The sequence below is a fragment of the Pithys albifrons genome, chromosome Z (genome assembly GCF_047495875.1).
Source record: "Pithys albifrons albifrons isolate INPA30051 chromosome Z, PitAlb_v1, whole genome shotgun sequence".
NCBI lineage: Eukaryota > Metazoa > Chordata > Aves > Passeriformes > Thamnophilidae > Pithys > Pithys albifrons.
In genome coordinates this window covers 15,385,368-15,405,301 of record NC_092497.1, presented here as the reverse complement: position 1 = coordinate 15,405,301, position 19,934 = coordinate 15,385,368, and the positions used below count along the sequence as shown (strand labels likewise).

Here is a 19,934-nt window from a genome sequence, read left to right as displayed (position 1 = left end):
ACATTCTGAGTTCAGTGCCTCACATTATGAGCCCATCCTCAGCAGTCACCCTGAGCCAGATGCAGGTGTCCAGCACTGTAATACAGTAATGCTGTGAGTCTCCCTAAATGGTTACAAGAAAGGAGAAGGGGAAGCATAAATCATTCCACACCAACAGCATGGATGCTGTGTTTATCTTCTTAATGCAAAGAGGTTAAAATTTTTGCTACATTTACCAGTTTCATATCCTGTCACCAGCAGTCGCAGAACAGAGCTCTTGGTCTCCAGCATTCTCCACACATCCCTCTATGGTGTTCCCAAAAGACCACAATGCCATGCAGTGGATCCCTTTCACAAAACATAACCACTAGTTCAGACACATAACAGGACATATAGTGCAGACTGTATCACTACAAACAGAAGTACCTCAATGAGTCTGATTTAGAAGATACGGGTGTCGGCATGGAAATGAAAGGATTTTTTGGAAAGTCAAAAGACAAACGTGATTAGCATGGTAAGTATGAATAGCATGGCAAATGGAGTTTTAGAGTTCTTAAATGTTTGATTACTGGTGTAGTTGTACAGCTACTAACTATATAGGTAACAAAGTGGGACAACCTTACATCTGACAAGTTACTCTGACCCAAGCATACATATCCACGCATTTAACAGAAGTGTCTCACGTATTATTAACCATCTCTGCCTGCGTAGACTGCACCAAGGGTATTTTCCAGCAGTTATTACTTCAGTAAAAAAAATTTTAATTGTCTTTTACATTCTCAGAACACTGTATGTCTGAAATGCCCAGCAAACAGCAAGGTACGTTACACTGTTCAAGTGAGACATAAAGTCCCACCCTATTGCAAACCACTCTGCCACTGTGAAGCACTTAAAAAGTTTATACTAGCTTATTAATAATTTAAAAAATAATATTAGCGGTGACTAATGTATTTTCAATGGAATACATGCTTTCTGAAGGTCAACAAAATATGTACCTTAATGTATTTTCATTTCGTAATCTGCAGTAAATGTGACATGGACAACATCCATCTCTGTCAGGAAACAGCCTTTACAATTTTCTGGGAAAAGCTGTTTCTCATACATTGAAAACCAGCTCTTTGGTAAGAGGATGCTTGTTGCATCTCTCATGAACGACAATGATGTGTAAACAAACACCCACCTCATACAAAGACTTAAATTGGGACTCATATACGGTAAAGAAAGATTTCCCTTGTGATAAACAATTTGAGCACAAAGTGTTCCTTCAAGTCCTGACATAAATCTGTTCCTGCCAAGCTAGTATCTCATTGCATCAGCCTTTCGCCTTCGCCACAGCAAAGTAGCAACCCTACCACCTCTCTGTTGCTGCTTTCTTACACTGCCCTCTTCCCAGAATTACTATCTCAGCTCTGCTGGATCAAAGAATTGTCTTTCCAGCAGATAATATTTGGTAAAAAAAATAAGGAAGATCTTTCATTTAAAAGAAACCTGACCCTCTAGCTAGCCAATCACTTATGGTCTCCCATGTGGACTGAACAGACTCATTATTATACTGCTGGTATCCTTGCCCTTCCTTTCCCCACCAACTTTAGGCCCTGCTCCTTGTTATTGCTATCATTTTTATTTATTCATAATCCTTTCAAAATATTTTGACACATACCTTAAGATTGCAAGACCTTCAACTGGGCTGAATGCAAGTGCTGTCGTGTCTGATAAAGCAATTCTTACTTTTCAGTTATAAAAAAACACCTCAAAACACACAACCATCTCTGCCAACATTGCTTTCTCAATGACAAATATATACAGCTTCTACTTTGTCCATGGAAATCTAGTACTTCAAATAAGATACATGATGTCATATTTATTCACCCCAATGCTTTCATTAATAGCACAAGATAAATACTTTGATAAAAAACAATTTCTGAAGCAAAAGGAAATTTCATTTAATAGGAGCAAGGCCTAGGTCTAGTTCATATACACACTTACAGACAGACAAGCTCATATAGGCAAGCAAAAGAGACCCTGTGCGTGAAAGTCATAACGTAAAAGGACCTCAGTCTCCAGGTCATGGAAAGGTACCAACCCAAAACCAGGAGATTTGCCACCAGTTTTTGATCATTCCTTACTGGAAAATGCCACAAGAGGTCATATACAGTATAACATGCTACTTCAGTTTGTAAAAATGTGCAGAAGTAAGCTCCATACATCTCCTCAAAATAGCCAGTGTCACGCAGACACACATGCACACTCTGGGAGCAGAGTTGCTGTGCTGCACAGTGCGACAGAAATTAACACTTCTAAAAAGCCCTCAATTCTGTATACTTGCGTGGTGCTCACTGTGCTGTGCAGATACATCAACACCAGAAGACAATGAAACAGCCCATAGTAATGAAAACAATGCTTGACCATACTCAGACAATTTCACTGCAAAATATCTGGGGAGTATTATGACCAGCCTATACATCAGAGTAACTTATAGCTCCATATTTAGTAAAAGTACCACTACCATTTACTGGAGATGTTAGAAATTACTTCTCAGAAGGACTGCACACTGTCTTGTTTGTCTATCCTTTATAACTTTTAGAACATGCAAACGTTGTGAATTAACACGAGCAGTAATTCTAGTAATGCAAGACTGAGATGTGGTAGAGATGAAAACACATTCCTATTCAAACAGTTCAAGCCGTCTGAATAACTTTCAGTAATACTTACATTTATCACTCAGAGCCACAAGACGTCTTAACTGCAATCTACTTTAATCTCAATATTTTAAAAAGCATCTTCTAAATAAACACCAGTATTTAAATAAATCTTACCAAATCTCTGCAAATTGATTCTATTCCCAAATCCATTTTCATCACTGATGTGAGCAAACAAGTCTAAGTCTTTCAGATTTAAGTTAAGAACACCTTTACCTGACAAATAACTTCAATTTTTCCTATCAGTACATACTTGATTAAAGCACCTATAAAATGGGATGCAGCTCAAGTAGTGTGCTATAGCCTTGAATTGCTTCTTTCGTATTTCTGATTTAACCACGAAAAGAAAACACAAGGAGGAAAGTGAAGCCGTGACTGCATGCAATAAGTTAATAATACAGTAAATTCTGAACAAAATAGACACTACTGAAAAGATGAGTAACTAACACACACCAACTCACTTATCTAGCATTAGTCCCGTGAGAGTTTGCATCAAGTATCACTGAAGACCTCGTTGGGGTAAAACACTCCTTATTCCTCTGCATTAACGCCTGTTTTGTATACTTCTGCTCAGAGCATTTGTAGTGTTTGCTTTTAAAAACATTTTCTGTATTTTTTTATCCTGTGTAATACTTTCAGCAGGCCACACATGAAGAAACAAAATTATAGTTGGGGGAAAAAAAAAGAAAGAAAAGAAAAGGGAAGGAGAGCATTGTATAAACTGGGAAAAAAACACACAGAAGAGAAACTCCGATTAGGTCTACTACAGAGGGGGAAAGACTGCGACGCTGGCAGCTAAACTACCATTCTCGCTCTGCTTTTGAAATCCAGGTACACGCGGAAAAGAGTGTTTCTCCAGAAAACTGATTCTCCACACATCCGAGGGCAGGCTTCCGTCGACCGTCGCCCCTAACATCGCCCACCGCACGCGAGCTGACGGGAATTCTCGTCCCCCGCCCTCCGTCCCAGCCCCGGCCGGCGCTGACGCCGCGCTGCTGCTGCCAGCTCCCGGGGAGGCTCCAGCACCGGCCGGGGCCGCGGGGAAAGCTCGCAAAGCCCCGCCGTCTCGGGCCGAGAGCCGGGTAAGAGTGGGAGAAGCCCGTCAGGGGGCTGGGGGTGAGGAAGCCGCTCCGCGTCCGCGGCGGGCGGGGAGAGGCGCGGAACCGCCGCCCGGTACTCACCGACTCGCTCACAAAGTTCGCCCAAGTTTCGGCGGCGAGGCGGGCGGCGGCGGGCGTGGTCCTCCGTGGCGGGCACCGGCACCATGGGAGCGCCTCAGTGAGCGGCCGCCGCGACCGGCCCCAACTTCGGGGGCGGCAGCGACAGGCGACAAGGCGAGCGAGAGCGGTGGGGCGCCGGGCTGAGCCCGCACTCCTCCCGCAGGGCGGGGCGCGGCGGGCGGAGTAGAGGACGGGAGGGGAGGTCAGCACGGGAGCGCTCCCCACCACCTCTCCCTGCACGCCCACCCGCCTCCACCCTCAACAGCGGCGGCGGCACTAGCTGAGCTCTCGCTCCGCGGCCGCCCTGCCCTGCCCTCCCTGGCTGGGCACTGGGCACTGGGCACTCCGCGGCCGCTGCCGCGCGCACTCCTCCTCCTCCTATTCCTCCTCCTATTCCTCCTCCTATTCCTCCTCTTATTCCTCCTCCTATTCCCCCTCCTCCCCCCCGGCAGCGGCGGCCCGCCCGCCACGAGAGGGGGGTCAGGGAGCGGGGCCGGGGGAGCGTGTCTGGCGGGGTGGGGCGGGCGGGGGAGGCTCAGCGCGTCCCCGGGATCGCTGCCGCCCACCCCGTGCTGCACCGCGGGGCTCCGTCTAGGGGGAGACGGCGGCTACTGCAGCGCACATCCCGCAGGCGGCACCGACCCCAGCGGGGCGCCAGCGCTGCGTGCACGGCCCGCCCGGCGATGGATACCGCGGATAGACCGCTGGGCTCCCGACGCGGCGCCTGCCAGCCAGGGCAGGGCTGGCGCTCGCGTTTGTGTTCAGGAGGGCGACGAACCCGATTTTAGGGGGAGGGGAGTGTCCCCGTGCCACGGGCGTATCTGCCAGGTGGAAGTGAAGTGGTTTTTGGACGGCTGATAGGATGATGTTGGGTACCTTCTGTGACCAAGTGCGTGGCGGTGTGCAGGCAGAGTTGAATAGTGTGAGCGGAGACAGGAGCTACAGAAAAAGGCAGAGCAACTGCCAGGGATTTTCTTGCAATTATTAAATATTTATCTTCTATGAAACACCTTAGAGAAAAAAACCAATTCAAAATAAGCGTAATGCCGTCAGTTTATTTAGATACATTTTATTTACGTTGACGACGTACCAGAGATAGACTTTTACATGCAAAGGTGACCTCAGCAGTGACACACTCATCCTGAAGGCCCCTGGAGCCCTGTCCCTTGTGAACCCCTCACCTTCAGGTTGGCTCAACATCGGCTTCTTCATGGGACAAGAGCCCCACAAGTCAGTGTTCTAAGAGTTTCATCATCATTTGGTATACCACAGTGCAAAATCCCTTCTGAAATTAACCAGGAATAGAAGAGAATTGTAGCTCACCTGTTAGAAACAGAATAGTTAAGGGGTAATTAGTTTCTAACGGTTTTTCCCACCTTTGGAGAGAGGTGGGGGGTCTTGGACAGGCAGGCAAACCGGGCTAGATTGTGAGTCCCCAGTTCCCAGCCAATAGGAAGAGGGGGCAGGGACCTTTCAGCCCGGAAGGGGTATAAAAAATTCTGTTTCTTTTTGTTCTGGATCTGTCTCTTGGGCTAGAGAGAGACGCATCCGGTTCAGCCAAATCTGCTAAATAAAAATTTAGTTTTGCTTTGATGACTTTGTGCCCTCTAAATTCTATTGGTAAAACGTGGGCATTTCTCACACACCCAAGGTCCTTGCTGTGGTTTGGTGAACAGGAATACCTGTGCCAGCACGAGGAGGTTGTCCGGTTACAGTGGCTGGGGTCAGTGAGGTTCCTGGCAGCTCTGGCAGCTCAGGCTGGTGCTGCCCTTGCCTTGTTACTGCACCAGGAGCTGTGTGACTGGGCACTCCTTGGCTCCAGGGACCTCATGTGCCTCAAACACTAACCTGCAAACATTCAAGTAATCTGTCCTGAGCCAGGCTCAGCAAGGATCTAGACTTGCCCTTGCCACTACAGTGTGGGCCCAGGGCAGGCTAAAGACATATAGCTGGGGCAAGATTGACCATGAGATGCAACCTCAGCAATTTTCAATTGAATGGATGGATTTAAAATCTGACATGTTGATAAACACATGACAGAAGTATCACTGAGGTTTTAAACTGAGAGCACGTAGATTCATCTTCTCTATTCCTGTGCCAGAACCACCTATTGCCTTTTCCTCATTCAAAAGTCATGGGAACAGAACTCTATATTTGTTGACGGTATTGAGTAGTACCATAGTCTTTCCATTAATATACGTGCAAAGGACACTAAGTTTCAGTTTTTAGCACTTAGAGAACTTATATCTGCATCTCCTGGGAGATGGCTGTGCTGCCAAAATAGTGGTTGTTATCCAGGCCTTTCATTTTTACCTCTTGCTACTGAAGCTGTGGCAAAGCATGATTAATAACTTACTGGGTTAGAACTTGCAACCACAGACCTGATCCTGGCCCTGTAATTTGGTAATGGAAGCACTATGTTTGAAGAGGAAAACTTGTATTCCAGGTCCAGAGATGTTTATGGGGTTTGTTTAATACAACATTCCTGTAACATAGTGAGATCTGAGACTATGACAAAATGTTTTGTATTGGCCAAGTAGCGGTGAGACCTGAACATCTAAAATACCATATAGATAAAAAAGAGGAAATACTTTATTACTCCCTCATTTTACGTACAAATAAATATAGGTCATAATAAGTCCAAATATTTATTAAAAATGCTGGGTTTATACCTGCCTGGACTTTTGGTATACTAGATAAATTTTTTTGTTTTTTCAGATGGCAGGTGGTTTAGTTTCATGGAGATTAATGTCAAACACAGTTCACTGCCAATAAAACCAGATTTAGGCAAAAGCAGCCACAGTAGTTTTCCATCAGAAAGTTTGTGAGGGTGTGGGTGTGGCTGGAAAGACAGGAGACAGGTAAGAGTGTAGTTTTTGCACTGTCTGCAGCTGGTCCTGGAGGTGTGAAAGCGCAACTGTGTGTGTAACTTGTGAGTAGGGTAAATATTTTTAATTTTCTTAATCTCTCCAATACAAATATATAGCATAAAAAGCAGCCAGTGGTCTCTTGGCTTTTCTCCTATTGAAAAAAAAAAAGGTCTTTGTTTTCCAATCTTTATAAAAGGCTTGGAAAAGCAAGCCTAACTTGAGTACTCTCTGTAAAGATACCTGAATTCTGACCATTTGCTCTGACGTAGTATCCAATGATGCCTACACTTACTTTTTTCTCTGAACGTGTGGTTGCCACTTCAGTCTATTCCAAACAGTTTACTGAAAGTCCTCTGCAACCAGGTGCGGAAGCAAAAATGGTCTCTGAGTCTGGTTTTGCTCTGTTTATATTAGTGTATAACATAGTGTTTATCAACAGAATGTCAAATAGGATTCCAAAAGCGTAGTTCATAACTTCTCCATCTTAAAGAGGCTCCTTTTCTTTAAAGTGTCTATGGCAAGTGCTGATTGTAATTTCTGCCTGATTCACGGTGAATGCCTAGTGGAAGCACTGACTAAGGTCTGAGCTTGTACAATAAAAAGGTAGCAGTATTGGTTATGTCTGCCAAACTTCTGTTGCTTGATTTAGCAGCAAAACCAATGTTATTATGTATACATTTCTAGATCAGTATAATGGGGTCCACATGCAGTGGCCATGCTCAGAAAAAAACAAACAAAAGGATTTCTTTGTCTAGTAGACTTTGTACTGGAAGGAAATAAGGTGACTTTTCTGTTGCTAAACATTTTGCTAATACAGTATTGCAAAATGCTCATAATTGATACTGATTTACCTGTGGAGCTTTTACATGAGGCCTGAAACAATATGGTCTAGTCTGAGTAGTTCAACATTCCCTATTGTTTGATGTTTAAGTGAGTACAAGTATGTTTCTCTTGGGTGAAGAACTACTTATACTAAATTACAAAAGCATTTTTATTTTTCAAAACTGCATGTTAAACTGCAGGAGACTGAGATTAAATCAAGACATTGATATTACATATTCTTAATCACAGGTTAAATCTATCTTTTTATCTATTTTCTTGGCTTCTTTTTAAGACAATCACAGGAACAGATTCAGTTTGAAAGAGATCTCATGAGCTCACTAGTCCAATCTCCTGCTTACTTCAGAGTCAGTGAAGAGGGAAAATCTTCTTGCTCAGGGCTTTACCCAGTTGAGTTTCTCCATGGATAGAGACTGCACAGCATCTTGGGGCAACCTGCTCCACTGCTGCACTGTCCTCACAGTGCAAAAGTTTCCTTTCTTCTCCCATCTGAACTTCTCAGTTCTGATTATGATCATTTTCTCTGCTTTGTCAACCATATATTGCTGTGTAGAGCCTGGCTCTTGTCTTCTCAGTGTCCTACTTGTAGCAAGGGGAAGGCTGCTCTGAGGTGCCAATAAACCTTTCTCTTTTTCATGCCAGAGCAGCCTTGTCCCTCAACGTCCTTTGGGGGGGCTCATGCTCCAAATCCTGAGCTGAGAATCCTGGTGGCACTTCACTGGGTCACTCCAGTTTGGCAATATCTCTGTATCACTGCATGGGTTCCTTTCTTACCAGGGCAGGATTTTGCATTTCTCCTGGCAGAATTTCACGTCTCCCATCAGCCCACTCCTCAGCCTGCCTGGGTCTTGCTGAAAGACAGCCCTGCCCTTGAGCATATTGGCTGATCCCTCCAGTTTGGTGTTATATGCAAACTTGAGGAGAGCACACGTTACCTCCTCCAGGTCATTGATACAGGTATTAAACAGGATGGGTACAAGTTTTATTGATTCTGTAGTACTGCACTTGTTACTGGCCTCCAGGCATAGGGACTATGAATCCATATTTTTTATTAGTACAACACAACATATTTTTCCAATTACTCTTTTCAATTAATCTCCACTGATCTTATCTAGAGGGTAATAAAAACTTGGGAATGTAAAAAGAACATGTTGGCCTTTTAGAAATAAGGTAGTGATTGAGATGCACATGTGCTTCCCCCTTTATGTTATGTGTTCTGGGTTTGGCTGCGATAGAGTTGATTTCTTCTCAGTAGCTGTTACAGTGCTCTGTTTTGGATTTGGAATGAGAATGGTGTTGATAGCACTCTGATTATTTGGTTCTTTGCTAAGGTGTGTTTATCCCAAGTCATGGACTTTTTTTTTCTTATCTTGTGCTCTGATGGTGGGGAGGTTTGCAAAAGAAACTGGGAGGAAGCATAGCTGGGACAGGTGACCTGAATTGACCAGATGGATATTCGACACTTTAGAACATTGTGCCCAGTATACAAACTGAGAGGAGTTACCCAGAAGGGGGTCCAGTCTGGATTCAGGAAGGGGCATCTGGCATCGGTCAGCAAGTGGTGAGCAATTGCATTATGCATCACTTGCTTTTTCCTTTCTTTTTTTTAATTGCTATTATTACTATTACTACTACTATTGCCATTGTTACTACTAATATTACTCTTATTTTTACATTATTACAGTATTTTAATTTATTTTCAATTATTAAACAGTTGTTATCTTAACGTACAAGTTCTACTTTGATTCTCCTCCCCTTTCCACTCTGGCAGGGAGAGAGGGAGAAAGTTTGAGCAAGGGGCTGCGTGGTGCTTAATTTCCAGCAGGGCTTATAACCATGACACACGACTTTAGAAAACATAAGGAGAAAACAAGTCCACTGCTGTGTGAAATTTAAGTGAAACTTAACCTTTAGGGAGTAAAATCAGTCTTTTAGGCATATACTGTGTTTTCCATCAAAACATCTGTTCATAGGATAGTAACAAGTCAAAATTCTTTGCAGTGAGTAGGTCACATTTTTGATGTTCTTTATTCATCTAAGGAATAGGAATAGCTGAAAGAGAAAAACTCCTTTAATCTAAATTTCCATCGCAAGTAGAATTGCAGAAAAAAGTACCCTGGCACACGATTGCTTGCCACAAAAAGAAACCACACTAATAAAATGCATATTCCAACCATGATCAGACTTGTCCCAAGAGCTGGGAATGCACAGTGCTTGCTGTATGCAAAAGAAAAATAAAAATATTTAATAGCAGCTCTGTGCTCAGCCCCTGAATGTGTGGAAAAATTTAGGTTGTGGGTTGTCTGGGTTACTTCCTTTACAGCTACAGAGCAAAGGTCCCCCGAATACTTTATATGAAAGTGGAATAATTACCTAACCACTATCTGTGGAAACGGAGAATTTTCTTTCGGGAACTAATCTCCAAGGAATCAATATGAACAAGCATTTTGGATAATAAGACAAAGAGAGGCAAAGAGAGAAAATAATGAAGGAACACTGCCAGAGCCTGAGGTCTCTTGCTCTCCGTTTCTGTTACTTTTAAGGCATACATCATGTCATTATCTACAGGTAAGATAAAACAAAGACCTATCTGGCTGTGTAATGGAAACACCAACTTTCTGGTTCTCTAGGAAAAGTGTAAATGGCAGTATTTTGCTTGCTTTTTTTCTGAAGAAGGGAGATGGAGGAGAGTAGAAATGAAGGTTTTGCTTTAAGTGATATATTCGCTGCTCTTTTTTTCTAAGATAACTAATATAAAAGCTGGTATCTTGGCCTATTTCCAGCACTATACAGGTTTTCCTGCCTTCTAAATGTTACATTAGCCTGAATAACTACTTCAAGTGAACAGAGAAAAACATAAATCAATTTTATGATAAATATTGTGTTAGTGTTGGCCTGTGGATCCTAACTGAATCCTATCTTTAGTCTTTCAAATGTTTATTGAAGATAGTGACCATCATCTGCAAAGCTGGAATTCAGAGTCTGAGATCACTTTTGCACTTACGTGTCCACACTGTTCTCCATTTCCTTCTACCAACAGCACAAGTTTAAGTGTTTGGTGAAGCTTCTCCCTAAAATGCTAGGATCTAAAGTATCTCAAAGGTTTAAGAATGTTAAACAAGACTTTTATGGATTGTTTCCTGTGCTTAAATGTCTATTCTAACATATTGGAGATCTAACTGGTTCACTTTTCCAAGTATTTTACATTTTATTTCCCCAAGCATGTCTTCATTGTCTACCCATGTTTCATGAGCATTTTTCTGCAACTTTTGCTACATATCCCTGCTCTCCACCACAAGTTCTTTGATCTGTCAGATTTATGTGGGAAGGAGATCACAGAAGCTAGAGCAGACATTATGCTTGACTATTTGGGTACTTAGATTCACTGTAAGCTAAAACAGTAGTGTTCATGCAAAAGAGAACAGGAATTTGATCAAGGTCACAGTGTATAAAGTATGACTTGAATTTCTTGGACTAGCTGAGTATAAACAAATCTACAGGGTACTTTCTCATTTTCATAAATCTGGGAGTTACAGGAACAGCAGTAACTTTTAATTTACAATTTGGCTGAAAGTCTATAATTGACAGATCTTAAACATATGTGACAGCAAGGGATTTGAGACAGACAGACTAACAATATACATGGTATTGTCATCTCTGTGTAACTGGTATTCTTTCGATCGAGGACAACATTGATCTCTTTCTGAAGAGCTTGGGTTTTAACATCTACTCACCATTTTGAGAAAAACATGACATCAGTAGAGGAAAATCCTGAATTAATATTATCTTGTCATTCAAATGCTTACAGGGAATTGCGAATCAGTACTCAAAGCAGAATATTGTCTTACACATGGAAGTTCCTAAGATGATGGGAGGTAGCATTTGGACTCTTCAAAAAGACTGTTGATATGCTTCCCAATTCTAGTCTGTACAATCCATCTAATCAGGTGTAAAAATCAGATCCACAAGTATGTAACTCCCTGGCTTTTGTATTATAGAGCCCTTTTTGCTGATGCTACACTGACACTTCTCCCTTCAGAAATTTTAATGGAGGTATAACCACCTTGGCAGTCAAAATGCAAACCTCTGGACCCTTTTGTTCTTACTCAACAAGTCCTTCTCCTTCGTGAGGTTCTCCCATGGACTTTCCACTTCCACAGGAAGTGGCTTGGCTGTCCATCCCCAATATCTGTTGTCCTGTGGCCCTCTGCCTGGCTGAAATTGCTGCACACATTTATTTCAAACTCTTCATCCTGAATGCTTATACTGTGATGGTTCTTAGTGCTCTTAACAGTACGGTAAGGCAGTGAAGGCTCAAGTCAGCTGGCACAGAAATGACCTCAAGAGTCATCCAGTTCAGGAAGTGTCCAGCATTTCAGCTTAATAGAGCAGCATAACAATGTTTTACCTAGGATGAAAGCCATGCGATGAGTATCATTGCCTTGGAGAGGCCAAAGAGCAGGAGTCCTGTGAACAGCAGGGTTCTTTCAGGACTCCTGAGCTCCATCGTGGGATGTAGGGCAAGCTAAATATAAGGCTGGGTTCCAGGAAAATAGGTGACTTCACTCTAAAGAGGATTTGATGACTCTTTCTTTTCATAGGTGGAGACTAAGATTGAGCAGTAGCTCCTACACCACAACAAACCACCTGCTCATCATGTGCTTGACGTGCTTGACATGTCATCATTTTGACATCACAACCATATTTGAATTACTGAGGAGCCAAATACAGCTGAAACCTGTAAGTTACCTACTCATGTTCACTCATGTATAAAGCATGATTTACTGTCCTTACCTAATTCTTGATATTTTCTTAACTGGCTTTCTTAATGTCTCACTGGTAAAAGCCCCCTTACCTACCAAAACCACCAGTATCAGATATTCAAAAGTTTATAATTAGAATGTTTTCCTTAATGCCTAACACTTTTTTTTTCCAGCTACAATTTAAATTCTAGAATTCTCCTACCCATTGAAAATGGTGATCAGATTATTCTCTTCCGTATTTGAAAATAATTGCCGCATACTCTTCAGTTTTCCCTCAATCTGAGGTCAAATGATCTCTGTTTTTGAAGTCTTACCTCATAGGATGCGTTCTCTTTTCCTCTAATCACTTGCACTGTTTTGAGCTTTCTTCAATTGGCCTGTGTCTTTCCTGAAGTGTAATGTCCCAGAGGGACCAGGTTCTCTACCTGGCATACTAATAGTGCTCAGAAGAGGAAGGCATGAGGGCTGTACTGCTCTTTATGAACCACAGCATTCAATTTTATTATTCTCACCTAAGTGCAGTGTATAATTTAGCATTTAATCCACTTTTCATTACACCACTGCAATTTCTCAAGATAATTCTCGCTCTGAATTATGTCTTGTAACACATTCATGCTTTCACTTCTTTCCAGTCTTTTCTCATCTGCAAGCTTTATTCAGATTTTTAAGAAAAAGTTGAATAAAGTCAGAACAATGAAAGATCCCTGAAAAACCCTTATTTTGTGATATGACAGTATCAAAATAAAGGAAATGTGTTTAACAATATATGCATTAGAAAGTTAGTCTTTATGCTATTACCTTTCATTTTCAAGAGTTTGTGAAGACTCTAACTGATTCTAGATATGTTTTTTGGGGTGGGGGTTGTTTTTCTGTTTGTTTGTTTGGGTTTTTTTGGTCTTTGGTTTGGGGGTTTTTTGTGTCATTTTGGGGGGTTCTGGTTGGTTGGTTGATTTTTTTTTCCTATGAGTTGAAGTTAAATTGATTAGTTTATTTCCAGGCTCTTCTTTGTCTGCTTTCCCCCCTCTTTTTCCATAAAGCAGTTGTTATTTTTTCATCCTTTCCCAGTCTTACATGTTTTAGCAATTTTTCACTGATTCTCAAATAATTGCTAATCTGATGCATTCACCTAATTCTTAAAATGTCCCAAGCCGTAGTCTATCTCATCTGGTTGGCTTGAGGACATTTTGTAATCCACTCCTGTCCTATTTCTTCCCTGTTTTACATTGAGTACTTAACCCTTTGTCATGAATGTTAATTATGCTACTGATGTGCCTGCATGACATGCAAAAAAAAGTTTTAAATACTCCAGTTTTCTCAGGATCATCATGCCATTGCTTTGCCTCTACTGTCACAAATAGGCAGCAAAAGCAATCCCAATTTTCTTTTCTTTATTTTTACTGCACATTACCTTTTGAAGTGTTTCCTAGCTGTATGTTGGGGTTTTGACTTAGTTTTCTGATTGGATCATAAACTCGTGCTGTTATTTTACATGTTTTACAATTCAAATTGATTTCCTCTTCTCAGATGAAACTTTGTGATTTTGAGATCAATTAGAAGTTCCTGGCTTAGCTAAACATGTCTCAGCATTCTCTTGCTCTGATGATAGCTCATGTTTTCTGCCATAACAACTCTTTTTTCCTATGATTTTTTTTTCTTGAGTTGGTGGAAGTTAACCTACTCTGAGTCCATGTTTGGATGAGATTGTCTCCTTCATTTCCTATTTTCTTTCACAGGATTTCATAGTCTATAGTTTCACAGTCACTGTCCCCAGGTTGCTTTTCATCATTGTTTTCTCGAAAAACTACTCTTCACTGGTAAGAAACACATCTAGAAGTGCCTCTCCTCTGTTTTTGCTGATGAAATAGAAATGGGGACCAATGCTTTTCAGTACGGAGCTTGCTAATTTATTCCTGTCCAGATGTTTCCTTTCCTACCCATTCTTCTGACAGTTAAACTGTCTTGTGACTCTTTGGTTTTGTGTGCTGAGTGTTGAATAATTTCTCATGTTATTGATAAAAAAGGCTTCCACTGCATGTGTTCCCTGTTCACGTGGCTTAGTTTAATGATAGCAGCAATTATGTCCTCCTCTTCTTTCACCATCACCCAGAGGCTTTCAGCAAGTCCAACTTCATCCCCTGTCTGGAGCTCAGCATCAGTGCAGAGCTGTATTCTTTGCTGTCAGATAGTCTTGTTATGTTAGTTATCTTACTCATAAGTCTGTTTTACCAATAAGGTAATTTTTGTGGTCAAGTTTTGGGTATCCTTACTCCTGTTGATTTCCTGCATTTCCTCATGCTGTTAACTTGACTTGCCACATTCCTACCCTCTCCACACTTTTTTCTATTTACTTAAATTTGTTCAAATTTGGTTTATACACTTGAAATGTCCACATACAGTCATACAGAGTGAACACATGGTATATAAAATTAAATCTAAGCATGCAACTTTTTCCTTGTTCTTTGATGGCAAGTTGAACATGAGTCAGCAGTGCCCTGGCAGCCAGGAGGGCCAACCGTGTCCTGGGGGGCATCAGGCACAGCATCACCAGCCAGGCGAGGGAGAGGATTGTCCTGCTCTGCTCTGCACTGGGACAGCCTCACCTGGAATGGTGTGTGCAGTTTTGGGCACCACAAGATAAGAAGGATACAAAGCTCTTAGAGAGTGTCCAAAGGAGGGCAACAAAGATCATGAAGGGCGTTGAGGGGGAAACTGTATGAGGAGCAGCTGAGGACAGTTGGTTGTTCAGCCTGGAGAAGAGGAGACTGAGGGGAGACCTCATTTTATCAAAAATCTAAGTTGAGTGTTGAGTTGTACTTTTATTTGTCATCATTTACTTTAGTGTAATGCAGTTTAGATACCAGCCCTTAGGTAATTTGCAAATGCAATGTTTAAAAGTCTTCAAATAATGGCAGTAATATTTACCTAATGTGGTTTTGTTATTTTATTTTTAATCACAACAATTGTATCTCTGAAGTGGAGCACCAACAGATGTGTCCTTTCCAGTAGCCTTTCACTGAACTTGATAACATTCCATCCATCCTGACTCTTGTAAACAGATGCTTAGATATCCAGCCAGCCCAAACCTCTGACACAGGCCACATCTAGAAATAGCCTGTACAGAAACAATCCTATAAAATATTTGACACAGCCACGGGGAAGGCCCCATTATGTTGTGACTTGTGCTACTTGCTGTTTACTAAGAACATGAATGACTTTGACCCCAGCAGTTGTGCTCTAGTAAGAGAAATGGTTACTAAACTGCTTTCTGCCACTTTCCTAAGTTCAAATTTTTAAAATTTTGAATTAGTAGTTTTCAACTATTACTCCTGTTGCAGACATTGGCCTGACATGACAAGGAGCCCAGCAGCTGGGGCTGCTCTGTCTCACATGAGGGACTTGAGTTTAAGGGTTTGCTTGCCTCTACCCTCACTCCCAGATCAGTCCACGCCTGGCCAAAATCTTTGCATAGGAGAGCCACTGAGGTATTCTTGTTACATACTAAAAGTTTAACTTAAAATATAAGATAAGTCATTAACTCTCTCAAGGACAGGGAAATGTGAGGGAAGTTTGTAATTCTGGAGATATATCTCATAAAAAATATAGCCTTTCTTACTCACGGAGCACAGACACTGTTTACGTCACCCTGCAGAGGAAGCGGAAGCTCAGTGCTGATGTTTCATAACTGCCTGGAGAACTAAAACCTTCATGCCCCATCCATTTATCTGCAGTGGAGGAATAGCTGGGAAGTGTGGGCTGGGTCAGGCAGAGAAAGGACTACAACAGTGAGATCGCTGTCTTTAATATGTACATGTTTCAGTGGTTTCAACAAAATATTGTCATAATTGTAAGTCTTCTCATATGTTGGGGCTGTCTCATTAATATTTTATTTATTCCTTTACACCTGAATGATTTTAATGCAAAAACAAAAGTGTGAAGTTTTTAAGAACTGTTTAAAAGTGAAATACAGAGATCCCCAATGCATAGGATCACATATAGAGCCTACATATATCCTGATAGCTAGTCATCATGAGATACAGGTATACACCAATGCCTCACACTGCTTACCTACATGGGCAGAGAGGGAAGACTGATGTTCTTCTTTGTATTTCCTGCAGTTTGTATGTGGGGATCTGGTCCACAATTTCCAGCTATTGTATAATCTAAACATCTTGAACTCTCTCAAAAATCACCTTAAAAATGCTTCATTGAGATAGGAGCATCAGAACTCAGCTTTTCTAAAGGTGATGAGTATTCATCTAATTTCATACTTAAATATATTCATTGCCAGCAAAAATCCATTTCTGCATGAATCAAAATTGTCCTTTACATGAAATTACTCACTTCCTTCCAGATGCTTTCTCTGGGTATATTCATAGTTACTTTATTGTCTCTTTGCTTTGACTTTGATTTTAGCAAGTTGTTTAGTCCCCTCTCAGGACTATTGTGTCAGACTGTTACAATAGTCAGTTCTAGTAGGAATGGAGATTCATCTGGTTGTTCTTTGTACTTCATTTTTCTAATAATCCTGCAGCTGACCTGCCCTAAAAGGAGAATTTCCAGTTCAATGCAAATATTTCTTTTCTTTTACTCCTTTCTGTTTGCTTTGTTTTGATTTGGATCCAAACCTGAAGATTTTGACATTTCCAGTGAAACAACTTCTAAGAATGTAGAAAATAAGTTGTCACCTTAGTTCTACTACCCCGGGTCTGTGACTTTGGCTTGGAGCAGTGAAATAGAGATACTTGACTCCCATATATTGGAACTGGCTGCCCTGGAGCCACAAAATCTGAAATCCACATCTGTCATGGTGTGGTCCATTTGCTGAACCTAGTGTGAGCCAAGTTCCGGGTTTCTGGGAAGTTCCCAGCAATCCAGCCACACCTTGGGTTCTGCTGAGGCTCCTCAGAGCCTACATGATCCAGATCACACATTTCAGTGTGTGAAACACACGCTGTTCCATGAACTGGTTTTTTTGTCTCTCTAATATTTCCTCTCTCTGTACAAAGTCCCTTGTCTGATACATCTTTCTCCCCATAGTCCCTTCTTTAGAGCAAGCCACAGCCACTACAGTGCTGAGTGAAGCTTGTGGTCTCTGGGGGAAGAGAAGCCAGTACTACCCAGGAAAAGCAGAAGCCATGCCACACGGAGGAGCAGAATAGGCAATGCTAGAGTACATGCACTTGTTTCCCTGTGTTGCTTGTATGTACCTTGATTCCCTAAGCATTGCTGACAAAGCTGCATCCAGTCATAATTCCCTTTTTCATCTTGTACTAATCCCATATTTTTTCTTTTAGTGAAACTATTTTCAATCTAGTGCTAAATAAAACTGGACCAGGCAATGAGATTGCTCAATGGGCCCCATAGGCAGGTTTTTACCTGAGTCAGCAAGTCCTGAATACTGCCGGGTGTAGCACTGGCTGGGAACTGTTTCCAGTAGACAGTATGGAAGTGACTAAACCACTGGAGCTCACTTGCTCTTACACTGTCCTTCTTCACTGTCCCGGCAGTGTCTGAATCCCTGGGTATGTAACACGGTACACGTCAGGGTTATGTGATACAGTCCCTCCATTTTGTGCTATGAAAACACTGGTCTGGCAAACTGAAACCTGAACCTTCACACGATTTTAGCTACCACACAAAAATAATCATTATATTATACAGAGCTGGATGAGGTCCCAGAGGACAACATGGTCAAAAGCTGTGTAGTGTGGGCATTGCCTATCCATGACTGGTTCTGTTTCACTGACTAGTACAGATATAGGTATGGTCATCTGCCTGCTTGAGCTGTCTCTAATTAATTTCCATAACTTCAAATTTAGTAGGGTCAAAACAAGGGATTTTTTTATTTTATTCAAACATTACCCATTTTCTGTCTATGTGAATCAACCAAAAACTCCATTTGAGCCAATGCACTCAACTTTTAAATGGTGCTTTGTGTAAACTCATTAGAGTTTTCCTCACAGCTAGTGATCTCCAACCACAACACCCCTGACCTCCACACAGTCACAACTTTTTGAGATCACAGTTCAGAAATACAGAGTTGAAATTAAAATTACTAGAGCAGCTATCTTCATTGTTTCAATTGCTTCTTTCAGCTGCTGCATAGTACATCAAGGCTCACTTTCTGGAGTCTGTTCCATGTCAAAGAAAAACATTATTATTTATATATATTCGTATTTTTTCCAGATCTCTGCCAGTCTTCTCAGATCCCACCTCTCTCCTCCCCTGCTTTCAGCTGCACAGCTCTATTTCAGTTCAGGTTAATGATTTCAGAGAGGCTGAGGCTTCGTATGATCATTCCCAGCCCACTCTTGTAATTGATTTGCTGGAGGAATAGTCTCTTGTCTGGTAACTGATCCTTACTGACAGCAGTGGAGTAGTTGCAGTGAATTTCTTAGTCCTTTCTCTGGCTGTAATTACCTGGATCATCTTCATGTTGCTCAAAAAAGAGCAAGTACAAATCTGGTATGATCACTGTCTTTCTTACTATGTTTAATATTAAGCTCTCCTTTATCTTCTCTGGTGCAGACTTTTGTTCTTTCTACCTCTGAATGGTTTCAGCTCAGGTTATGGTTACTGTTTCCTTTCCTCTTCTTCATATACTTAGGTATCTAGAAATAAAATGGAGGTCCCTTGGGACATTAGATTTGGAAGCCTCTTATGCTGATGTATCTCTTACTACTTTTCAACTCCATTTTAAAATATTGAATTATGCTTCTCCCCATCCCTAAATTGCTTCTTATATTTCCCTGTCATAATAAAAAAATCCTCCAACTTCCCATAATCTAGCCTGACAGCACATTTTATAATGCCTTGGGCTAGTAAGAGCAATGTTTCCCTTATCTGTGCATTCTAGCTACTTATTTATCAGTGTCATAGCCATTTATAGGCAGCTGAGAGTACAGAACAGCTGACTTCCATCTATTAATGTAGAGTTTTCATTCCTTTTTTAAATCAAACCTTCATCCTGAGAATGATGAGGCTCCCCTCTTCTGCTTCAAAGGCAAAGTCCATGAAATATGTGTTGAATGTGAAGTGCAGCTTTGAAGAGCAGCTGTGACCATCACAATACTCATTCTTTTCCTCACTGTTTTACAAGCATCAAAAATTGGCCCTACTGCTAGGACTCAAGCAAATCAGGGATCCAAAACTGATTAAACAAGGCAATTGGAGCACATATATTCCTGAAAGTACTGGAAAGAGCAAGACTTACTAAAGGTATGCCATGACCTGATGATCCTGCCTGCTGGGACAAGAAGAGTGTTGGTCTTTCTATCTTCTGCTGATTTTCTGTGCGATTCCATAACATTCTGCTTATTGCACAATGAGATGATGAGCCTACTGTGTTGCAACTTCACCCTAGAGCTATTTAATTCATTGGACTGACAAGTGTTCTGTTTCATGGGGTGATAAATACCAGCAGAGTTCCCAGGCCACCAGGGTTTGTGACATGACCCCTGATTATGGTCTGAGCAGAGGCTGGAAGTAGTGTGAGTGCATATCTGCCAGACTTCATCTTGTGATCAAAGCATCTCAAGGCCATTTCACCGAAGGTCTTGTCCC

The 19,934-nt window shown here is 41.7% G+C and overlaps 1 protein-coding gene across 3 annotated transcripts in view; it reads right to left on the bottom strand.

Moving 5' to 3' along the window:
- The window catches only part of GHR (growth hormone receptor), a 146,973-nt gene that overhangs the window by 117,543 nt on the left and 9,496 nt on the right, over positions 1–19,934 (bottom strand). For 2 of the 3 annotated variants that reach the window (XM_071580739.1, XM_071580741.1), the window contains exon 1: positions 3,860–4,293. The exons of the other annotated variant lie outside the window; for it this stretch is intronic. The gene's annotated coding sequence lies outside the window, so the exon portion shown is untranslated. Of the gene's footprint in view, positions 1–3,859; positions 4,294–19,934 lie in introns of those variants that run through there. 3 annotated transcript variants of the gene reach the window in all.